This window comes from Rhinopithecus roxellana, chromosome 1 (genome assembly GCF_007565055.1).
Source record: "Rhinopithecus roxellana isolate Shanxi Qingling chromosome 1, ASM756505v1, whole genome shotgun sequence".
Taxonomy (NCBI): domain Eukaryota; kingdom Metazoa; phylum Chordata; class Mammalia; order Primates; family Cercopithecidae; genus Rhinopithecus; species Rhinopithecus roxellana.
The window spans coordinates 121,547,326-121,570,449 of NC_044549.1; the positions used below are offsets into that span (position 1 = coordinate 121,547,326).

At 36.6% G+C, this 23,124-nt stretch overlaps 1 long non-coding RNA gene across 1 annotated transcript in view; it reads left to right on the top strand.

Annotated features, from left to right (window-relative positions):
- Positions 1 to 23,124, top strand: part of LOC115897383 — a 57,437-nt gene that overhangs the window by 10,371 nt on the left and 23,942 nt on the right. The window contains exon 2 of the long non-coding RNA XR_004057165.1: positions 13,419 to 13,535. This is a non-coding gene — a long non-coding RNA (uncharacterized LOC115897383). The remainder of the gene's footprint in view (positions 1 to 13,418; positions 13,536 to 23,124) is intronic.

The window sequence follows — 23,124 nt, forward strand, 5'->3', positions numbered from 1 at the left end:
TAGCTCCCCTGAACTCTTTCAGCCTCTAGGGACAGAAGAACTCATTCATCACTGACCCTCTCAATATTCTAGGGGCCAGAGGCACCTTGTATATTCACTCAGAAGAATGTCACCCTTCTTCTTGTGGTTTCCCAAAATATAAGATAACAATTACAAAAAAAAAAAAAAATGAAAGAATCGTAGGATAGGTGCAGAAGATATAAAGCTACTTCTTATGAGTCCACAAATCTGTGAAAGCTAGAGTTATCCTACAATCTACTTCTTTATTTTCCTTTTGCCCAGGCAATAATGCTTTACTCTAGTAGTTTGCCCTGCCACAATTCTTTCTGCTGTGATTTTAACAGATGTCATATCCCAATTATACCAGCTTTCCATGAGTTCCAAAGTCTCCTGGGTTAAGAGTCAAATAGCTTGAAATAGGAGTAGATAAAAAAGAGAAGGTGGCCCAGCTGATGCCAGAATCTCTGCTCATGGTATCTACTTTCTGTAACACTCCTATAGTGAGCTGATCAAATCCTACCAGTGAGTGAGTTCTCGTGAGATCTAGTCATTTGAAAGTATGTGGTACCTCCCCACTCATTCTCCTGCTCCTGCTTACGTGTGACAGGCCTGCTTTCCCTGTATAGCCTGCAGAACTGTGAACCATTAAACTTCTTATCTCATAAATTACCCAGTTTCAGGTATAAAAAGCAATCTTTAAAGCAATGCAAGAATGAACTAATCCACTGCTCCAGAAAAGATATCATATATGACACAACATCTACAATTAAGGCATAAATTTACTTGAGTTATGGTAGCTCACTCTCACGCTCAAAGATCCATCTGACTTTTTATGTTGGTGAATAAATGGCAATATCATCGGGACTACCTCCCATGGATCCTTAGGTCTTTAATAATGGCACTAATTGCTGCTATTTTTCCAGAATAAGGTATTATTTTGGATTTACTCTCTTGACTGTAGAGTTCAAGGGTAATTTCAGAGGCTTCCATTTGGCATTTCTTTTTACAATATCCTCTACCTCACAGGCCAAGGAACCAGCGTGGGATTTTTTCCAACAATAAGGTGTCTTACTTTAATTATATATTGAAGACCGAGAAAATGATCATCCATGGTCCTAGTCGACCCACTGTGAGCTGGACCTGTTCCAGAACCTGAATTTATTACTCAGCCCTCATTTATACCTAATCTAATACAGCGGCCATGGTATTTCTTCCAGCCCCTATTTATCTAGGTCAACTCGAGTCCTACATGAAACAGTCCTTGAACTATTTCAGTGTTCCCTTTTCCCAAGTGAGCAATTACCTAAGCAAATGGCCACAGATCTTTTGGGGAAAGACTGGAGAATTGTTACCTAAACACTTTTAACGGTAATGTAGGGTCCTTCCCCTGAGGAGCTGGTCTCTCCTCCCATCAGTGGTTCCTGGACTGAAAACTGCTACAAGTTCTGCAGTAGGAAAGAAATTTTGACTCCTTATTGAGGCAGCTGCCCTTAAATTCCTTTTCATCCCTCTGTGGTTTTCGTGGCTTGTACAGATTGAGCTAGACTGTGTAGCAGGAGAATATCACAGGTATGATGAACACAATTGGAAATATGCGATCTCATTTCTGTCTTCATCTGTTGAGTAGCTAAAATTATCCAGCTCCTCTGGACCTCAGCTACAAAAATGCATCTTGCATCTTGCCCACCTGGAAATAACTTCAGAGTGCCTACACTAGTTCTAGCCACTGTAGCCTCTTCTTACCTACTGAGGAGAGCTGATCTGGCATTGCCCTTGGGAGTTTCTCTGCTCTTAGCTTCTCACTAACATGATGTATTTCTACTAACCCATGTTAGTAGAAACAAACACATGATGTGTTGCTTGAGTGTGACCAGTCTCAGATTCCACTGTGTATGATGCAGTTTCACCTGCTCCCAGTCACTTCATCTCTACCAAACCTGACTCACTGATAGTGTTCTGCCTGTAACTACATCAGGAGTAAGAATAAAGAGAAGTGTGTGTGTGTATGTGTGTGTGCGTGTGTGAAGAAGGGGAGGATTGTGGGGGCAAAAGATCTCTATCTCAAATATATTTTTTCCTTCTATAGAGTACCTTCTGAGTCACCCATTTACTATAATCTAACACTGAGATAAAGTGTAACTTTCTCAGCTTCCTTCAAGGTTAATTTTCAGAGATCTGAACATGCACACTGACTTGAGCTGTCAGAATATATCTTGATTTCTAAAAGACGTTTAATCAGTTTTCCAAGATATTCCTGCAGATAAAATGAGTGAATGTTGAAAGAATAATAATAAAGTTATTATTCCAGTTATGAATAACCACACCCAAAGAATACCAAGCTTTGAATCGCTGTCAGCCTTGAGTTAGGTTTCTTGTGACATGCATTAGATACTGTCTTATTCAACATTTTAATCAATGGCTTGGATAAAAATAAAGGTACACTTATAAAAGCAAAGTTGGATGAAAAAAGCTAAGATTTAAAAATAGAGTAAAGTTGTATGAGTCCGTTTTCATACTGCTGATAAAGACATACCCAAGACTTGGAAGAAAAAGAGGTTTAATTGGACTTACAGTTTCACATGGCTGAGGAGACCTTAGAATCATGGCAGGAGGTGAAATGCACTTCTTACATGGTGCAGCAAGAGAAAATGAGGAAGATGCAAGAGTGGAAACCCCTGATAAAACCATCATATCTCATGAGACTTATTTACTACCATGAGAATAGTATGGGGAAAACTGTCCCCATGATTCAAATTATCTGCCACTGGGTCCCTCCCACAACATGTGGGAATTATGGGAGTACAATTTAAGGTGAGATTTGGGTGGGGACACAGAGCCGAAACATATCATTCCAACATTGGCCCCTTCAAATCTCATGTCATCATATTTAAAAACCAATCATGCCTTCCCAACAGTCCCCCAAAGACTTAACTCATTTCAGCATTAATCCAGAAGTCCACAATCCAAAGTCTCATCTGAGACGAGGCAAGTCCCTTCCACCTACGAGCCTATAAAATCAAAAGCAAGCTAATTTCTTCCTAGATACAATTGGGGTTACAGATATTGAGTAAGTACAGCCATTACAAATGGAAGAAATTGGCCAAAACAAAGGGGTTACAGGGCCTATGCAAGTCCAAAAATCCACTGGGGCAGTCAAATTTTAAAGCTCCAAAATGATATCCTTTGACTTCAGGTCTCACACCCAGGTCACACTGATGCAAGAGGTGGGTTACTATGGTCTTGGGCAGCTCTGCCTATGTGGCTTTGTGGGGTACAGCCCCCCTCCCAGCTTCTTTTATGGGCTGGTGTTGAGTGTCTGTGGCTTTTCCAGGTGCACAGTGTAAACTGCCAGTGGATCTACCATTCTGGGGTCTGAAGGATGGTGGACCTCTTCTCACAGCTTTACTAGGTGGTGCTCCAGTAGGGACTCTGTGTGGGGGCTTCAACCCCACATTTCCCTTCTGCACTGCCCTAGCAGAGGTTCTCAATGAGTGCCCCACCCCTGCAGCAAACTTCTACCTGGGCATCCAGGCATTTCCATACATCTTCTGAAATCTAGGCAGAGGTTCCCAAATCCCAGTTCTTGACTTCTGTGCACCATCAGGCTCCACACCATGTGGAAGCTGCTGAGGCTTGGGACTTGCACCCTCTGAAGTCATAGTCTAAACTCTATGTTAGCCCCTTTCAGCCATGGAAGGAGTGGCTGGTATTCAGGGCACCAAGTTCCTAAAGTGCACACAGAATAGGAACCCTGGGCCCTTCCCATGAAACCATTTTATCCTCCTCTGCTTCCAGGTCTGTGATGGGAGAGGCTGCCACAAAGGTCTCTGACATACTCTGGAGACATTTTCCCCCTTTTATTGGGGATTAACATTTGACTCCTTGTTACTTATGCAAATTCATGCAGCCAGCTTGAATTTTTCTTCAGAAAATGGGATTTTTCTTTTCTATCACATTGTCAGGCTATAAGTTTTCTGAACTTTTACAACTGAATGCCTTTAGCAGCACCCAAATCACCTCTGGAATACTTTGTTGCTTAGAAATTTTTTCCACCAGATACCCTAAATCATCTCTCTTAAGCTCAAAGTTCCACAAATCCCTAGGGCAGGAGTAAAATGCTGTCAGTCCCTTTGCTAAAACATAACAAAAGTCACCTTTGTTCCAGTTCTCAACAAGTTCCTCATCTCCATTTGAGACCACCTCAGCCTGGACCTTATTGTCTATATCGCTATCAGGCTTTTGGTCAAAGCCATTCAACAAGTCTCTAGGAAGTTCCAAACTTTCCCACATATTTCTGTCTTCTTCTGAGCCCTCCAAACTGTTCCAACCTCTGCCTGTTACCCAGTTCCAAAGTTGCTTCCACATTTTTGGGTATCTTTTCAGCAACACCCCATGACGGGTACCAATTTACTTTATTAGTCTGTTTTCATGCTGCTGATAAATACATACCCGAGACTGGGAAGGAAAAGAGGTTTAAATGGACTTACAGTTCCATATGACTGGGGAGGCCTCAGAATCATGGTGGGAGGTGAAAGGCACTTCTTACATGGTGGTGGCAAGAGGAAATGACAATGATGTAAGAGAGGAAACCCCTGATAAAACCATTGTATCTCATAAGACTTACTCACTACAAAGAGAACAGTATGGGGGAAATTGCCCACATAATTCAAATTATCTCTCACTGGGTCCTTCCCATAACATGTGGGAATTGTGGGAGTACAATTCAAGACGAGATCTGGGTGGAGACATTAGTCATGGTACAAAACTAATAAGATGAAACTTAGAGAAGAATACCATCTTAGAATTATACTGAAGCTAGGATCACACAGTTTCAAACAACTGATTGTATAGATGAGGAAACCAATGCCCAGAGAGGTGAAATGATTGACATAGGGCCACTGAGCTTGCTTGTAACAGAGCCACGATTGAATTCTGGCTCATTTTTCCAGTGTTATGTGACTATGCCTTGGTTCTTCTCACTCAGTACTATCCTTAGATAGCCTCCATATTATGCCTCCAAATTGATTTTTAATTTGCTGAATTCTGAATAGATAATAAAAACTATGCTTATCAATGTGGAGTCCTATATCTAGTCCAAAACAAACAAACAGAAATTGTTTGCATTAGTGCAGGATGGACAAGGCAGACATGTGAAAGAGACACTGGTTTTTTGGCAATAATACATCTCTAAAATGTGATTTGACTTCATAAAAAGCTAATTCGGTCTTAAATTGCATCAGTGGACAGGAGGCATTCAGATTGAGACAGGCTTTTGTTGCATTTTGTTCTGCAATGATCAGAGCACTTCTTTAATGGCCTATCCAGTGCTGGGCAGCACCTTCACAAACTAAAGAACATTAATCATAGGACTATCTGAGTGAAAATCTGGAAATCATGACAGAAATAGAATATTTGTTAAAACTGACATTGAGATTTTTTCACCTAGAGGAAGTAAGCATTTAATTTATGTGTGTATGTTTATTTGTTTGATACAACACATTAGTAAACAGCCATGAAGAAAAGGAGTGATTTATTTGTAATCATGTTTGGTTCTGTCTGAAGTGGTCTGAATTTTCTGTAATAAAGAGAGTCTGGTAAAGCTGAATTTTCTTTCTGATTAAAAACAGCATTAATCCTCTTTGCTTTTGTTAATCTAAAATGATCCAGTGCCTTTTTTTTTCAAAAACCACAAAGAATTGCATTTCTTTGTTTAGTACCTAAATATGTTACCCATTGAGCCAAAAGATATAAACCCCAGAAGCACTTTTATTCTTTCCACTGTTTGGTTGTATAAGCAATCTGTGGCAGAAATTTTGTTTGAATGTTTCTCAGTTAACCCTGCCTGGGTGTCTAGAGATTTATGAGTTACCCCATTATAGTCACAGGCCTGTGCTAAATCTGTGAAAGAATTTTATTTCAAAGCATAATTTATTTTATTAATAAGTAATATCTTATTTCTACATGATGTTAGTAAGTAGATCAAAAAGGACACTAAAAATAAAGTGGGAATTTTATCGTATTTTCCTTAAGTGTCCTTTGTTCACAAGGAGAATCATTTTAGATCTTTTATAAAAATATTAGTTGGAAATATTTTATTAATTAAAACTCTCAAAGACTAATGAGTTGACATAAGAAAAGTTTTTATCCACCTTTTCCTAAATGAAGTATTGAAATTGAAATTGAAAGTATTATTATGAACCATGCAGGAAGCCAATATTTTCAATGCTATCATGTTGAAATAAGACTAATAACTCACACTGATTTTTGTCAGTGAAATAAGAGGATAGTTGAGTTCATTTGAAAAGCAAAGCATAAATATTGATGAATGCCTTTTGACTCTGTCATCTAAACTTCAACTTCAATGATAATATTATATGCAGTGCCCCCTGCTTTATATTTGTAACATGCACAATATATCTAATGGAGCATGTAGGTATAAAAATATAATTTTTAAATTTTTATATAATTCAAACAAATCTCTCTTTAAAGACCTTATGTGATTCATATTAGAAGATGCAATAGTCACCAATTTTGAGTAAGTTTAGGAAATAAAGGTTTAAACGCAGTCATTTCAGATTTTCCTTAAACCTCTTCTCCCTTGAATGCATCTAATTTAGGGATATTGAGTCCTAAAGTTGTTGAGAGATGGGTGAGAGAACACTGAGTCCTTGGACACCAAATGTCTGTTGGTGACCACAGGGTGTATCACTCTCTGCTGGCCCTTTCTGCTTCCACGGAGTTGTCCAAGTCGCCATCAGTCCACACATTCTCTGTTTGCTCAGCCTAATTTCTCTCTCCCTACATTTCTCACCCTTTAAAAGGCCGAAGTCATTTTGACATGCTCTGCAAAATGTGCACTCTGCAAAATGAGAGACCAGGGAGCTGGATCAGGTTTCATCTGGATTCAGTATGCATACACTTCATGTCAACTATTACCATGGTTCAGGATTATCTAAAACTTTTCTCATATATCTCTTCCCTTTCAGAAGATGGCAAGGTCTTTTCTGCTTTCAATTCCTTAGCTCTCTCCCGGCATTCTACCATTCATCTCCTGGAGCTGATGCCTCAGCTCTTCCAAGAGACCCTCACCTGAGTCTGACTTTCTTGTTTTCTTTTCCCATTCTCTTTCTCTCCAAGTTTTCAGAGGTGGTTTTTCTTTTATCCTTTTTTAAAATTTTAATCTCATCTCCATTTAGAGCAGAGGAAAATGCTTTGCACTTTTCCAGCTCTTCTCTCTTAAACCTTGGACATTCATGTTTTCATAAAGCCAGTAGTTTTCTGACATCATGATTTTCTGGCTCTGTCATAATACCTCTCCCTTGGAGCAATGGAAGTCTCAAGCCCTGTAGTATCAACGGAGTGGGGAAGGGGAGCATCACTGGTTTGAAAGAAAATATGTGTGTGTTGCAGGGGTAGATAGGATGGGTGGGTAGCGAAGCCTGCTTAATATTTTGTAATATTGTTCTGTTATGTGTGCTTCATCATGCTTATTGGTTTATTAGAGAAAATCAAGTACCTACATGGAAAGAGAAACAGGTGTCTGTCACTGGAATGTAGCTTCCTGAGGTCAGGGACTTGCTTTATTTTCTTCTACAACTTTAAAGCCATGCCTGGCACATAGCAGAAGCACTATAAATAAATCCAGGATTAATGTGTTGAAGGAATGCCCATTACATATCTAGATTGAAAGCGTTCTTAGGTTCAGCACTGTGCTTCAGAGTGGGCCTGAAAAGAAATTAAATGAATGAAAGCTCAGTCTTAAAACAGGACTAAAGCTTTGATAATTTCAAAATGAGAAATAGGTCCATTTTTAGACTACATCTTTGAAGTGTTAGATATCTCAAGTGGGTCATTTTATGGTTGAACTCTCTGACAAATGTCTAAAATGTGACTACTGTGTTGAAGAATAGAGATTAATGTACTGTAGACCACATTCCCTGCTGGTTCACTGCAAATGGGTCTATGAGTGCCATGTATTGATCTTCTCAGCACTGTGGGTGGCAAGAGCCCCTTGGCTACCACCTTCATCTGAGAGAAGCCTCCTCCTTTTGCTCAATTTGTCATCTAAATACATGGAGCAAGCAGGGTTGAGTCTAATGTAAAAAGTCTGACCTATATTCAAGCTAGTTTCTTCTAGCCTCGGTTTTTCTCTAAATGATAAATTATCAAATATATAAATTGACTGCCACATAGGTAACATTCACTAATATCAGTCGTTATTTTTACTTTATATGTAGAAAGGCTAATTCTGAGCAATGCTGCATGTTACTTGCGCATTAGGTATGAAGTATATGTCAACTTAGGCAACAAAGACTTTCTCATTTTAAAATATTAATTATTGCAACAAAAGTAGTAGCTTTGTTAAGCTACTTGCTAGAGCCTAAAAATGAATCTATGCTATCACGTATAGATGAATATATCACTTTATATTCTTTTAGTCCATTTCATCTAATACAATAGCTACATCAAATACATTAGAATTAAAATAAGACCTAGGATAATACATTATTTTACACTATTTTAAATTGAAATTTATTTGTTCTTAACTGTTGTTATGCATTCTAATTTTGGTAGTATGTTGTGGCATATGCTTTAAGAAAATATTAAAGACTGGGATCTAAAATTAAAGGGAGGATTTGCACCAAAGTTGGTTCCAAACAATGAACTAACACGTTTAGTGAGAGACTACTAAGGACTTAAAAAATGATGTATTCCTTGCTTATTCCTTTTCTCCATTAGGTTTCAATAGTTTATATATGCATAAAATTCTCTCTCTCTCTCTCTCTCTCTAAAATAGAGATGGGATCTCACTCTGTTGTCCAGGCTGGAGTGTAGCGGTGTGATCACAGCTTACTGCCACCTTGAACTCCTGGACTCAAGCAATCATTCTGCTTCAGCCTCTTTAGTAGCTGGGACTATGGCTGCACACCACCATATGCAATTATGTTTTTAAGTTTTTTGTAGAGACAGGAATCTGACTATGTTGCCCAGGCTGCTCTCGAACTTTGGGCTCAAGTGAACCTCCCACCTCTGCCTCCCAAACTACCTGAATTACAACTGTGATCCACCACTCCCGGCCCCATGTATCTCATAGTTTGGTAGACTGAGAATCCTAGGCAACAATTTGTTTGAAAGCTGATAGCTGTATTTGAGAAATAGCAAAAGAAGGCTATAATTTGGATTTCTATTTTGAAAGATGGCATAAACAATACTAGGAGTTCATTCTGGGAGAACGTTATCTAAAGATATAATTAAGAAAATAATTTTGCATGAAAAAAGAAGGTCATTAAATAATAATATTTAAATAATTTGTAAAGTTAGAGGTCTTTTCTTGGTGTTACCTTTATCTTTAAGCAAGAAATTTGTTGTTATGTAATAGGGTAGTATAACTGGATCAGAAATTTTTTTAAAAATCCACAATTTGGATAAATTTTTATAGGACCCAAGTGGAATAAATTGTTTAGTAATCGGTAGATTTCTGCTTAATGATTATCCTTGCAGAAGTCTAATGATATTTACAATTTCTACATTTATAGTTGCTCTTGCTGGCTGAGTAAAATATCATTTGTTGAGACTCAATGTTATCTTCCCCCTAAATTATTTGGACTTTCTAAATTTTAAAATTAATGTTTATTCATTATTTAAAATCAAAATTCCATCTGAATTTTAACTCACTTATTTTTAGCACTGTTCTTTTTCTTCTCGGCTATCTTTAAAAAACGTAGAGATTAAGTGACATTTAATTGTCCAAAAATGAAATAGTCAAGCCTGTTTGATAACTTTCTGTAATTGATTAGGGATAAATAAAGAGGCAATATTTTCCCACACTCGATTTGGTCAGCATAGCATAAAAAAAATTTTAGACATCAAAGGATTATTTTTATCAAATTAGAAGCCTGCCTAAACCATATCATTCCTTGGTTTTACCTCCAAATCATTTATATTGTACAAGTCACTCAGGGCAGCAATAGTGAGTGACAAATAGTATAAATTTAAAAGGAAATGAATTAAATTCTAAAATATTTGCCTAGAGAATAGGTATAAGTAAGATAAGGGACTAATTTTAAATAATAATGCTGTTCCCTTCATTAGAGAAATAAATTAAATTGTCTTTAGATTTCCCACAGGCTGCCATTTACCATTATCCAGTTTTGATAATGAGTTTGAGCAGGTATTTTTCTCTTTGATTCAAACTGCTCTTCTAGTGAAAGAGCCCAAAGGGAAGTAATCTTCTTCAATTCAAATTTCCTATGCCAGGACCACTGACAACCCTGGCAACTGCAACCACTAAAATCATTAAGTCGGATAATGGCTATTTACGTAAAGTTCACACAATTGTTAAATTGATTCCAGATGTCTAAATAATCTGCATGCGCATTAGCAGGAAGTATATCAAATACACGCGTGTGTGTTCTACATACATTAACCTACCACCTGTCAGTTACATGACAGTAGATAGACCAGAAGTAATAAAGCCTTACTACATGTAAATTGTAGCTCTGAAGTCAGCGTTCACTTATATGAGCTCAAATCCATATAGCTAACTCACCTTTACTTTTATCAAAATTGCTTTGAATTAAGGATGGGAGAAGAACCTTGGATATGGACCCATTAGTTCCATTAACATCACGTCTATTATGAACCTAAGGTAAAAGCTGAGAGAAAGGTTTAAAAGCAGGTATTTTCTTTTCTTTTCATTATGAATTCCAAGAAAGGATTCTAGTTGTTGGGAATCTATCGTAATGCTCTTGCTGAAGGTTCCTCAAGTATAACTCAGGATCTGTGTCCCACCTGCTCTTTGGAAGAGAACAGAATTGTTGTAAAGATTTGGTCTACAGCATAAAGTATTACAGATTAGAAATATTGATTCGTGTCTGTGAGTTCCCCTCCACAACTCTAATGACCAGATTATCCTAGATGTAAGATGGTCTTTCAGTCCTGGTAGGGCTCCATAGTTGCCCTGAAATTTAGTGCTGTCTTAGGGAGAAACTTTCTTAATTGCTTTAATGTGAAATTATTTATATGTATTTATTTATTTTCTACTTAAAATGTTTTAGTTTATTTTGGTCTTAGGGAAATTTTAAAATCACAATAATGTCAAATGTTCATAAATAGAGATTTTTAGATGTGATACACTCAAGCATTTCCTAGGAGCCGTCTTTAAGGTTAACACACCAATCTGGGGCTAGCATGGTTCAGGGTCTTGAAGGACTGCAATAGCACTAGTAAAAGCAGGAAAAGAAGATGTACTCTTTTGGACTAGGAATTTTTTTTCTATCTTCTGTTCAAAGAATAAAAGCAAATATGAAGGTATATAAAATATTAGAAAAATACACTCTAAATTTAGTGTATTCAATAACGTATAAAAGATAAAATAATAGCTGGTTTGCTGAAGATAATATGAGTGTCTTATAGCTGTTCTCTTAAAGAAGTGATTCTGAACTGTTTTAGTGTTTACTTTATCAGAATAATAAACTCATCAGATGATTGCCCCTGCACCAGCTTCTTATATAAACTGACCACTGCCTAAAGCTATGGACTTCCTAGCAGAAATCTCCCCGATGTTCTATCTCCTATCTCAAATCATTTTACACTTTAGACAGGCAACTGAGGCAACTACACACAGATGTGATATATACCTCAAAAGTTTTCTAAGAAACTTTTATGCAGTTTCAGATGAGGGAAAGGCTGTGTCCTGTTGGAAGGATCTGAGAGTTCCATGCTGGAAATTTCATTTCAATTTGAACCAAGGAATGGACTACACTGGATCTCAATAGGAACAAGCTGGTTGAGCATATTCCAGACAAAGGACTAATGTGATCAAAAGATCAGAGAAAAGAAATTTCTGACATGACTGGTGACCAGGTCAATTCATCAAACAAGTGGGCCAAGAAATACTGTCATTTGAAAAAAAAAGTTAGAAAGTTGGTTGGGATTGCATTATAGATACCCCTGCATATCAGATTACATTGTTAAAGATTTTTACTCTTCATAAAGGAAGCTGTGGCAAATATTCAAAGAAATTTGTGATCTTGTTAGAGCTGCATTAAGAAGATTAATATGATGAAATTCATAGGATGGAACAAGAAAAGAAACTAGAGGTGGGCAGAGAGAGGTAAAAGCCCAAACTAGGGTGGGGACACTGAGAATGGAAAGGAAGTGATATATTGTGAAAGAAAAAACACAATTTGTGGTTACTTAAATGTACAGAAAAACAGCATAAGCAGATTCTTAATCAATAATTTGCCAATATTTGTTTTACATATTAATATGGCCGAAGGGTGTTTCATAGTTTTAGGAGGTGCTTCAAGAGATCTGCACCATATCCTCCTCTGGGACGTTCAGAGTGTTAACACATCAAAGTCTATGAGAAGACCTGTGTAAAGATACCAACTTAACTTTATTTCAGCAAGAAATTATCCAACTTACCCCAGTAGATATTGGCATGTCTGTAGTTGTATGTGGAGCACCTATTCATAGTCTAAAAACCTAGTATTCTTTAGTACACACTTTCTGGTGCTTAGAGAAGTAATAAACATTAGCTCTCAGTTCTGCCTTTTGCTATGGCACAGCCACACTTTCTTGTCATTTTTATTTCACACACGTCGTTGCTTATCGGTGTGTGCTTATTGAGGGTAGGGGTAATATTGAGCCATAACATAATTTTGAATCATCAAATATTTTGAACTAGAAAATGTTCTAATCTAGCATCCCTCAGGTAAAACTCTATTTGAAAATATCTTGGAAGCATACAATAGAATGAAAACCATAAGAACAAAGACCATAAATCCAGAAAATAAAAATGAATGAAAAGATCAAGATATAATGTACAAATGACAGTTAAACTTTTATAATTCCTTAATTTATGAAAAATAATTCAAATACATTTAGTATTTTACAAATGAGCAGGTAAAATAACTGTGATTTTTGAAGACTATATTATTATTTCTGTATAAGAAAGGTAAACATAACACTTGTAATTTGTTTCTGCAGTTAATAATTAACATGGGTCTTTTTTTAGATGAAAAATCTTGAACATGTAAAGAAAAGTCTTGACATTATTTTATTAGAATAAAGTACTAGAATTCTCTCATTCCTTATTTAAAGAATAAGCCTATGTTACCATGTTTGTCAATCTCATTTGATTTTCTATTCTTAGGTCTAGAGTTGTACTAAAATTTTAATGCATTTATCAGTAAAACACATGCTTAGAATCCAAATATATTAAAATTTTTGTAAGTAAGCAAAAGAGATAAATAAGGAAATGTTTTCACTTTGATTTTTAGAAAAAAGGTAAAGAATTTTATTTTCTAAGAGAGCAAAACAAATTATTTTATGGTGACACTGAGACAGAAGAGAGTTTGTTTTCATTTCTGGTATTATTTGCCAATGTTTGACAGTTGAATTTTTTTTTCCAGATGAGAATTGTGCATCAATGTTCAAGTCCCAAGAGATGTTATCAGTCTGAACAGCCCAGTGAACAAGTATTTGTGACCCTCCTTCCAAATGAAACGTTCTATAGAAAGGTGGAAGTGGTAAGAAACCGTTGAAACAGTGGTTAAGAAGGTAGGTCTTTGTGGTACTGATGGGAAATAGTCGTTAGGGGAAAGCTGCTTCACCACACAGGAAACAGAAAAACTCTTGAATGCATCTTGTCCAGCTGTGGCAGACGAATTTACATAGATAACATTTTAAAACGAGAGAGTTTGTACTCAACTGGTGACCAAGACATGAAGGGCTGCAGGCAGAGAGTAGAAGGGAAATATTTTAAAGTTACAAGACCTACAAGCTGTGCATTTTGCAAATCACATAACTACATATCTTCTCAGAAAAGATGTTTAAAATAGAGACCTACACTTTATCATATTGAAAACCAGAGCAATCTCCATGAAGGTTAAAAACAAATGTTTACCAAACCAAAAGAAACTCAAGGAAGCATTTTATAAGCTCACAGAGCTGTTAGTGAATGCTTTGAAATGGAAATAGTTTTTATTTTCTAATTATAGATATTGAAAAAGGTAATAAGTAAAAATATTTATAATAAATATTAAAAGAGTAACAACAAAGTTTGCCACTTTTTCTCACTTAAGGGGAACTGATTTGGTTTTGTGAGTTCACTTAATTGTAATGCAAATTCAGAACTGCCATCCACATATTACAGATGAGCAAACAGACTCACAGAGATTGAGGCTTTTGACCAAGCTCCTAGGGCTCAGGTTTTGAACCCAGATGTGATGAAGTCTGAAGCTTGTGCTTGTTAAATATTATTGGGAAACTCCCATCATAATAATTTGAACAGTAACAAGAATAATTACATTCTGTGTTTGGTTTGTTCTCTCTCTCTCTCTTTCTTTAGTTATTTTATTCTTCTTCCAGCATGTCATATATATTATTCTCCATATAAGGAAATATAAGAATATATTCATCCTTAAATACAATGTTGGAAATGCTCTCTTGGAAAGACTTCTTTGTGGCTTCTGGTTTTCTTCATTAATCTGTTTTTAATGATCATTATTCTTCTTCTTTCACAATGTTGTAACATACTACCAGAGTCATTTTATTGGAAACACTTTGAAACTAAACATACTTCAACAATAATATTGTGGCTCTAACTCAAATTCTCACCCACATGGAAAAATTGTGTGTTTTTGCTATAAAATATATGTGGAAAAAAGAAATGTGAAGTAGAAAATGATGACAAAGTTGAAATAAATTCATTAAAAGCATGATTCATTGGTCTTTCATTCTATTCTACTCATCTAGTGAATTTGTAAGATTTTAAGTGTATTGGTAATTTCTTTAAGCAATCTAGGTATTATTACTGGGGAAAAACATCTCAAAGACAAACACTCTAGTATATCAATAGCTATCTTGAGAGCACGTCATATACAAATAGTTGATGTGCATGTTCTTTACTTCTTTTTGCCTATTCATGGGATCCCTTTTGCTAGGTGCCCAGTCTAGCAATCTAGGTACTATTACTGGGGAAAAACATCTCAAAGACAAACACTCTTGTATATCAATAGCTAACTTGAGACCACGTCATACACAAACAGTTGATGTGCATGTTCTTTACTTCTTTTTGCCTATTTCATGGGATCCCTTTTGCTAGGTGCCCAGTCTAGCAATCTAGGTACTATTACTGGGGAAAAGCATCTCAAAGACAAACACTCTTGTATATCAATAGCTAACTTGAGACCACGTCATACACAAACAGTTGATGTGCATGTTCTTTACTTCTTTTTGCCTATTCATGGGATCCCTTTTGCTAGGTGCCCAGTCTAGCAATCTAGGTACTATTACTGGGGAAAAACATCTCAAAGACAAACACTCTTGTATATCAATAGCTAACTTGAGAGCACGTCATACACAAACAGTTGACGTGCATGTTCTTTACTTCTTTTTGCCTATTTCATGGGATCCCTTTTGCTAGGTGCCCAGTCTAGCAATCTAGGTACTATTACTGGGGAAAAACATCTCAAAGACAAACACTCTTGTATATCAATAGCTAACTTGAGACCACGTCATACACAAACAGTTGACGTGCATGTTCTTTACTTCTTTTTGCCTATTCATGGGATCCCTTTTGCTAGGTGCCCAGTCTAGCAAGAAAGTTAGCCCAGTTGATATTTCACCTTCCAATCAAAATCTAAGCAAAAATTTTGAACACTATCTTCTCTCTTCTCCTTCTTTCCCCTGGCCTAAGTACTTCAGGAAGGTGTTATCTGATTTGTACGTGTTTTAGGCATCATTATACCTTTCATTTACATGAAGCCTAGTTCATTTCACATCTGAGGCCTCTTCCAATTCGCATAACTCTCCCAATTACTTCTTGAACATAGGAAGAGTCCATCTCTCTTTCCTTTTTTAAGGCACTTAGAAAACTTCTTCATTTCCTAAATGTTTCTGTGTCATGTTCTAATTGAATTTTCATCAGGCTATAAGATAATTTAAAATGCTACTTAACTGATTTTCTATTTAGGTTAAAGACTACTTTCTAATAACATGTTTCTGTGTGCTTTACATGCATGCACAATTCATGCATGATGCTTATTTGGTCTATCCCAGAGCCAAGGCAGGCCAAACAATGATTTAGAAATATCCTCTGGGAGACAAACTTTTATGTAGCAGGATGACTATATTGTAAACATTTAAGACTTGTCTAAAACTCTCTACAACGTCCATATTCACATTGTCACACTATCCTTTAATACAGCTCTTCTGGATTTTTAAATACAGAAGATTCCTAGGATTAAAGCATTTAACATGGGAGCAACCACTTGTAGGAATCTAGTCCAATCCTCTTATTTTACAGCTAAGGAAAGTAAGACTCAGCACCATAAGTGTATTGAAGATTGGCTCAAGGATCAGGTTGTTTTCTGATTTCCAATATTGTGTACTTAATTTAGTATAATTACTAGCAATTGATTTTTACTCAGTAAGACATTGGGCTAGGGTCCCAGAGCAGATAAAAAAAAAATGATCAAAATAGCTTGAACCATTTTGGCCTAAATATTACTGTTTTAGAGAAAAATATGTCATATTTGAATGGATTTGATGAGGCCCGAGATGCCATATTTGAATGTCCTCATGATCACCGATTCACTCACTTTTAGATTTTGAAAGTCATTTTAATGGCTTTTAAAGATGATCATATTATTTTGGTCCAGTTGGATCATTAAGGCAATTTTTTCTAAAGCAAACCACATAAAATCACTAAAATGGAATAAACCTAAGTTACAAGGAGGACTAAGCAGACACAACCATGAATGAGTAAATCTAAATTCTATGATTAATGACTTTGAGGACGTTGTACTTGACTTCTGTAATAGCATTTAACAAATCCTTTCATCAGAATCATTTCTCATGCTGTGCTTTAAATGAAGTTCTTTGTCTGGTCTAGAACAAGCTGGAAAAGAGCTGGCAAAGAGCCTTTGGTCACAGATTTCAGATTCATTAAGCATCTTTCACCATCCCCCTGTAGATAAAAATATCTTCCACCAAATCTCCTAACTTGGTTCAGATAGTCCATAGTTCATAGTTTCTGAATCCCTAGTGTGGTCTGCTTTCTAACCCTGTCTTGTAGTTTCTTCTTTGCCTTTCATTAAATCAATGATGAAATTTAAAACTCACAAGCAGAATGATGTAGGCTATAAACATTAAGGAAGTTAAGGAAGTTGATTTGCCATTTGTGTTTTCATACTGTTTCTTTGCATTCCTACATCTACATAGATAGATGTTTTATCTTTCACTATATATATATTTACTTGTCTCTGTCTTGATACACTTTGAATGAATAACCAGCCTCCACCCACCAATTTTAATTGATTCCTTGTTAAATTAAAATTAAAATGGCACACATGCACATGCACGTACCCACACACACACTCATACATAACACACACAAAAACAATCTGATCGCTGATCACCTTCAATACTCACTCTATTCATATCTATATGTCATAATTTTTTGTACTATACATTTTAAGATGCACATTCTTGGTCCCGATGTGTGTTCTGGAAAGATGTTTTAAATTTGCTATTGTTCACTGGCCTTACAGACACCAGGTTGAGAATAGGGACATTGGAGTAGTTCAGCTCTAATATGGTGGAAGTGAGTAGTTCTTACAGACTGAATAGTGGAAAATATCAGAGGACAAAGAGATTTGTATTCAGATTTTTAAAAAAATAATTGCCAGAATTTAAAAAAAGAAATCAAATATGTTAAAAATAGAAGAAGAGCAAATTGGGGAATGACTAAAAAAGAATAAGAAGGAAATGCAAATTTAAAGAAGTGCAAGTCTGTTAGGTGAAATGTAAGAATATGGGGAAAAAATAAGTTAAGAAGACTGATTATTTTGGCAACACAAAATAAAATATCTGTATCTATCTATATATCCATATATATACTAAAAGAGAGGAGAGAACAAACCACAAGTCTAAAATATTATTATACTAAGAAATAATAAAGTATTATCATTGCGCTATTTCTCTTATCTGTGGTCATATTAAATATTACCAAAATAATTAGCTACAAATTGAATCTGATATTATTGTATTACTCAAATTAATGTATAACACATTCTACACTTTTCTCCACTTTTACAAAATACTTATATTGCATTATTGCTCAATTTATTCGACAATGTTGATCATTTTAGACATCTTTAGAAGTGCAGAACATGGGGAAGGGGGAACAAGATGGCTGATTAGATGCAGCCAGGAGGCACTGCTCCCACTCGGAGAGACCAAATTATCAAGTAAACCACCATAATTCAGGAATGTCTTCAGAGAGAAAATGCCTAGACTCAATGAAGAGGTGATGCTGAAGCTGAGACTGAACAGAGAGGAAGCTGGGAACCCCATGCAGGGTACCTGAATGCTAGGGCTAGCTCCTGATCCTGAATGGTTCCTGGGAAAGAAGTGAGTGAAGGATGATTCACATTTGTCATGAACCTCTGGGATCCTTGCTACAGAGGACCCCACATCACCCATGGACTTATGAGTTATCTAGAGGATCTTCCCAGGGAGCAGGCAGAGACAAGCCTTCAGACAACATGGAGCCTGGGAGCTTTTGTTCACTGGGCAGCTCCAGCAGAGAGCAGCCATAGATACCCACGCCCCAGGGATCTCCATGCACCTCCAGGAGGCACTGGTCTTAGCTGACCTCCGAGCTAAGAAAAAGCAGGGCTGGTTTCCCTGAGGAACTACAGCACATCTATTCCATAAGACCTCCTGCCCACTGGCCCCTCCTGCCCACTGGACCCCATAGGGTCCATGCCTAACTGTTCTGCAGAAACAAGTGCATAGTGCAGCCTCTGCAGTTCAGCCTGAGTGCATTGTTCCACATGAGTACTTTCCTGGTAACCCAAGAGCACATCAGATCCCTCAGCACAGCCAGAACCCAACCCTGAGCCATGGGATGCCCCCAGGGATGCAGCACAAATCTGGCGAGAATGAGCCAAGCTCTGTAGCCTGCACCTGAGCAGGGAAGGAGTCCCCATCTTAAAAGCACTGCAATGGGTGAGATGCACTGGTTCTTAGGCCAGGGTGGAAGTTGGGTGAGTTTCCTTCTGAAGAACCATTCCAGAAAGACTGGCATATCTCCCTGCTGCAGCCTTTCCCTAAGGGAGCCCCATGGCCCAGAGCACCTAACAAAAGAAATGTGGACATGGTGCCAGTGATTGAAGGGGGCGCCCCCATGGGCCATGAGCAGACCTGGTGAGGGAGTAATGTAGCTCCCCTCAACCACAAAGCACGTCTGCAAACTGAATGAAATACATAAAGTGGTATAGTTGGGTATTAGTCTACCTATAAGCCATTAGTCTTAAGTACCATCTACTGGATCACAGTCAAAACTACAAAAACAAAATTATCCTGCTAATAATATATATGCCTGTGAAACCAAGCACAACAATTCACCCATATATCAAGATCCTATGCAGAGCCCTTGCCCTCAGAAACCATCCAGAAATGAAGCCAAGTGACTATACTCAGCTTATATCATAAGTTAAATGAACACCAACCCTTCAAAATGAGAAAGAATCAGCACAAGAACTCTGCTAATTCATAAGGCCAGTATGTCCCCTTACTTCCAAATGAGTCCACTCACTCCCCAACAATGGTTTTTAACCAGTCTGAAATGACTGAAATGACAGACATAGAAATCAGAATCTGGATGGCAAGGACACTCATCAAGATTCAGGAGAATATTGAAACCCAATCCAGTGAATTCAAGAAATCCAGTAAAATAATCCCAGAGAAACAGCCATTTTAAGAAAAAAAAAAAAAACTGAAATTCTAGAAAAATTCACTACCAGAATTTCATAATGCAATTAGATGTATTAAAAACAGAAAAGACTAAGCTGAGGAAATAATCTCAGAGCTTGAAGGCTGGCTCTTTGAATCAACACAGACAAAAAGAAAGAAAGAAAAGAAAGAAAGAAAGAAAGAAAGAAAGAAAGAAAGAAAGAAAGAAAGAAAGAAAGAAAGAAAGAAAGAAAGAAAGAAAGAAAGAAAGAAGGAAGGAAGGAAGGAAGGAAGGAAGGAAGGAAGGAAGGAAGGAAGGAAGGAAGGAAGGAAGGAAGGAAGGAAGGAAGGAAGGAAGGAAGGAAGGAAGGAAGGAAGGAAAGAAAAGAAAAAGAAGATTTAAGACGTGAACAAAACCTCCAGGAAATATGGGATTATATAAAGAGACAAAATCCAAGACTCTTTTGTATTCCTGAGAGAGAATAAGCAACTTGGGAAATATATTTGAGGATGTAGTCCATTAAAATTTCACTAACCTCACTAGAGAAGTTGACATGCAAATAAATACAGAAAACCACAGGTAAATACAATGTAAGACCACCATCCTCAAGGAACATAGTCATTATATTCATCAAGGTCAATGCAAATGAAAAAATCTTAAAGTCAACCAGAGAGAAGGTCAAGTCACATCCAGAGGGAACCTTATGAGGCTAGTAGCAAACTTCTCAGCAGAAACCTTATAAACCAGAATAGATTGAGGGCCTATTTTCAGCATTGTTAGAAAAGGAATTCCAATCAAAAATTTCATATCCTACCAAACTAAGCTTCCTAAGTGAAGGAGAAAAAAAATCCTTTTCCGATAAGCAAACACTGAGGGAATTTGTTTCAAAGAAACCAGCCTTACAACAGGTCCTTAGAGAGTGCTAAACATGGAATCAAAAAAACACCTGCCACCACAAAACACACCTAAGCACATAGCTCACAGGCACTTTAAAGCAACTGCACAACCAGCTAACAGGGTCAAAATCATACATATCAATACTAACCTTGAATTAAGTGCGGCCAAACATTCCATTTAAAAGATGTACAGTGGCAAACTGAATGGAAAGACAAGACCCAACTATCTGTTTTCTTCAAGAGACCCACCTCATATGTAATGACACTTATAGGCTTAAAGTAAAGGGTTGAGAAAGCTCTACCATGCAAACAGAAAAGAAAAAGAGAAGAAGTCACTATTTTTATATAAGATAAAATAGACTTTAAGCCAATAAAGATGTAGAAGGACAATGAAACACATTACACAATAAAGGGTATAATTCAACAAGAAGACTTAACAATTCTAAACATATATGCACCCAACACTGGAGCACCAAGACTCATAAAATAAATTCTTGTCCTATGAAAAGACTTAAAAGACTTACACAATCACAGAATAATAGTTGGAGAATTCAATAACCCACTGACAGCATTACATAATCAAGGTAGAAGACTAACAAAGAAACTATAGATTTAAACATGACACTTGACCAACTGGACCAAACAGGCATCTACAGAACACATCACCCAACAACTGCAGAATATACATTCTTCTCATCTGCACACAGAATATATTCTAAGATTGACAACATGCTTCATCATATTGAGCAAGTCTCAATAAATTTTAAAAAATGAAGGCACACAAAGCAAACCCTCAGACAATAGTGCAATATAAATAGAAATCAATGTCAAGATCTCTCAAAATAACGCAAATATATAGAAGTTAAACAACATAATCCTGAATAACTTCTGGGTGAACACCAAAATTAAAGCAGAAACTTTAAAAATCTTTGAAATTAAAGAAAACAGCGACACAGTTTATCAAAATCTCTGGAATGCAGTTAATGCAGTATTAAGAGGAGCATTTATGGCCCTCAACATCTTCATAAAGAAGTTGTTAGAAAGATCTCAAATTAACAATAAAACTTTGAACCTAATGGAGCTAGAAAAAAATAAAATAAAACCAATCCGAAAACTAGCAGAAGATGAGAAATAACTATAATTAGAGAAGAACTTAATAAAATTGAGTGAAAATATTCATGCAAAAGATCAAAGAAACCAAGAGCTGGTTCTTCAAAGCAAATAAACAAGATTAATAGACTCCTAGCCAGATTAACAGAGAGAAAAAAGGAGGATTCAAATAAATAAAATCAGAAATGACAGAGATGACATTACAACTGTTCCTAAAGAAATACAAAAGATCTCCTAGACAATAGTATAAACAACTCTACGCACACAAATTAGAAAATCTAGAGGAAATGGATAAATTCCAAGAAAAAACACAATCTTCCAAGATTGAATCAGGAAGATATTGTGAATAAACCAATAACAAGCTCTAAAAATGAATCAGTAATAAAAACTCAGCAACCAAAAAAAGCCCTGGACCAGATGGATTCACAGCCGAATTCTACTAGACATTTAAAAAAGAACTGGTACTGATCCTACTGAAACAATTCCAAAAAATTGAGGAGGAGGCACTTCTTCATAATTTATTCTAGGAAGACAGCATTACCCTAACACCAAAATCTGGCAGAGACATGACAAAAAAAAAAAAAAAAAAATCAGGCCAATATCCCTGATGAACATAGATGCAAATATCCTCATCAAAACACTAGCAAACCAAATCTAGCACATCAAAAAGATAATTCACCACAATTAAGTAAGCTTTATTCCTGGGAGGCAAGGTTGGTTCAACATATGCAAATCAACAAGTGTGATTCACCACATAAACACAACTAAAAGAAAAAAACCATACGATCATCTCAATAGATGCACAAAAAGTTTTTGATGAAATCGAACATCCCTTTAAGAGACTAGGCATCAAAGCAACAAACTTCAAAATAATAAGAGCCACCAGTGACAAACCCACAGCCAATAAAATTACTGAATGGGCAAAAGCTAGGACCATTATCCTTGAGAACCTGAACAACATAAGAAGCCCACTCTCACCTCTCCTATTCAACATAGTACTGGAATTCCTAGCCAGAGTAATCAGGCAAGACAAAGAAATAAAAGGTATCCAAATAGAAAGACAGGAAGTCAAACTATCTCTTTGCTGACAATATTATTCCATATTTCAAAAACTCTAAAGACTCCATCAAAAGGCTACTAGAGCTATAAATGATTTTAGAAAGGTTCAAGATACAAAAGCACTGTATGAAAGTCAGTAGCATTTCTATACACCAATAATGTCCAGGCTGTTAGTCAAATTAAGAACCCAATTCCATTTATAATAGCCACACACACAAAAAATATGAAATACTGAGGAATACAGCTAACCAAGGAGGAGAAAGATGTCTACAAGGAGACTGCAAAACACTGCTGAAAGAAATCAGAGAC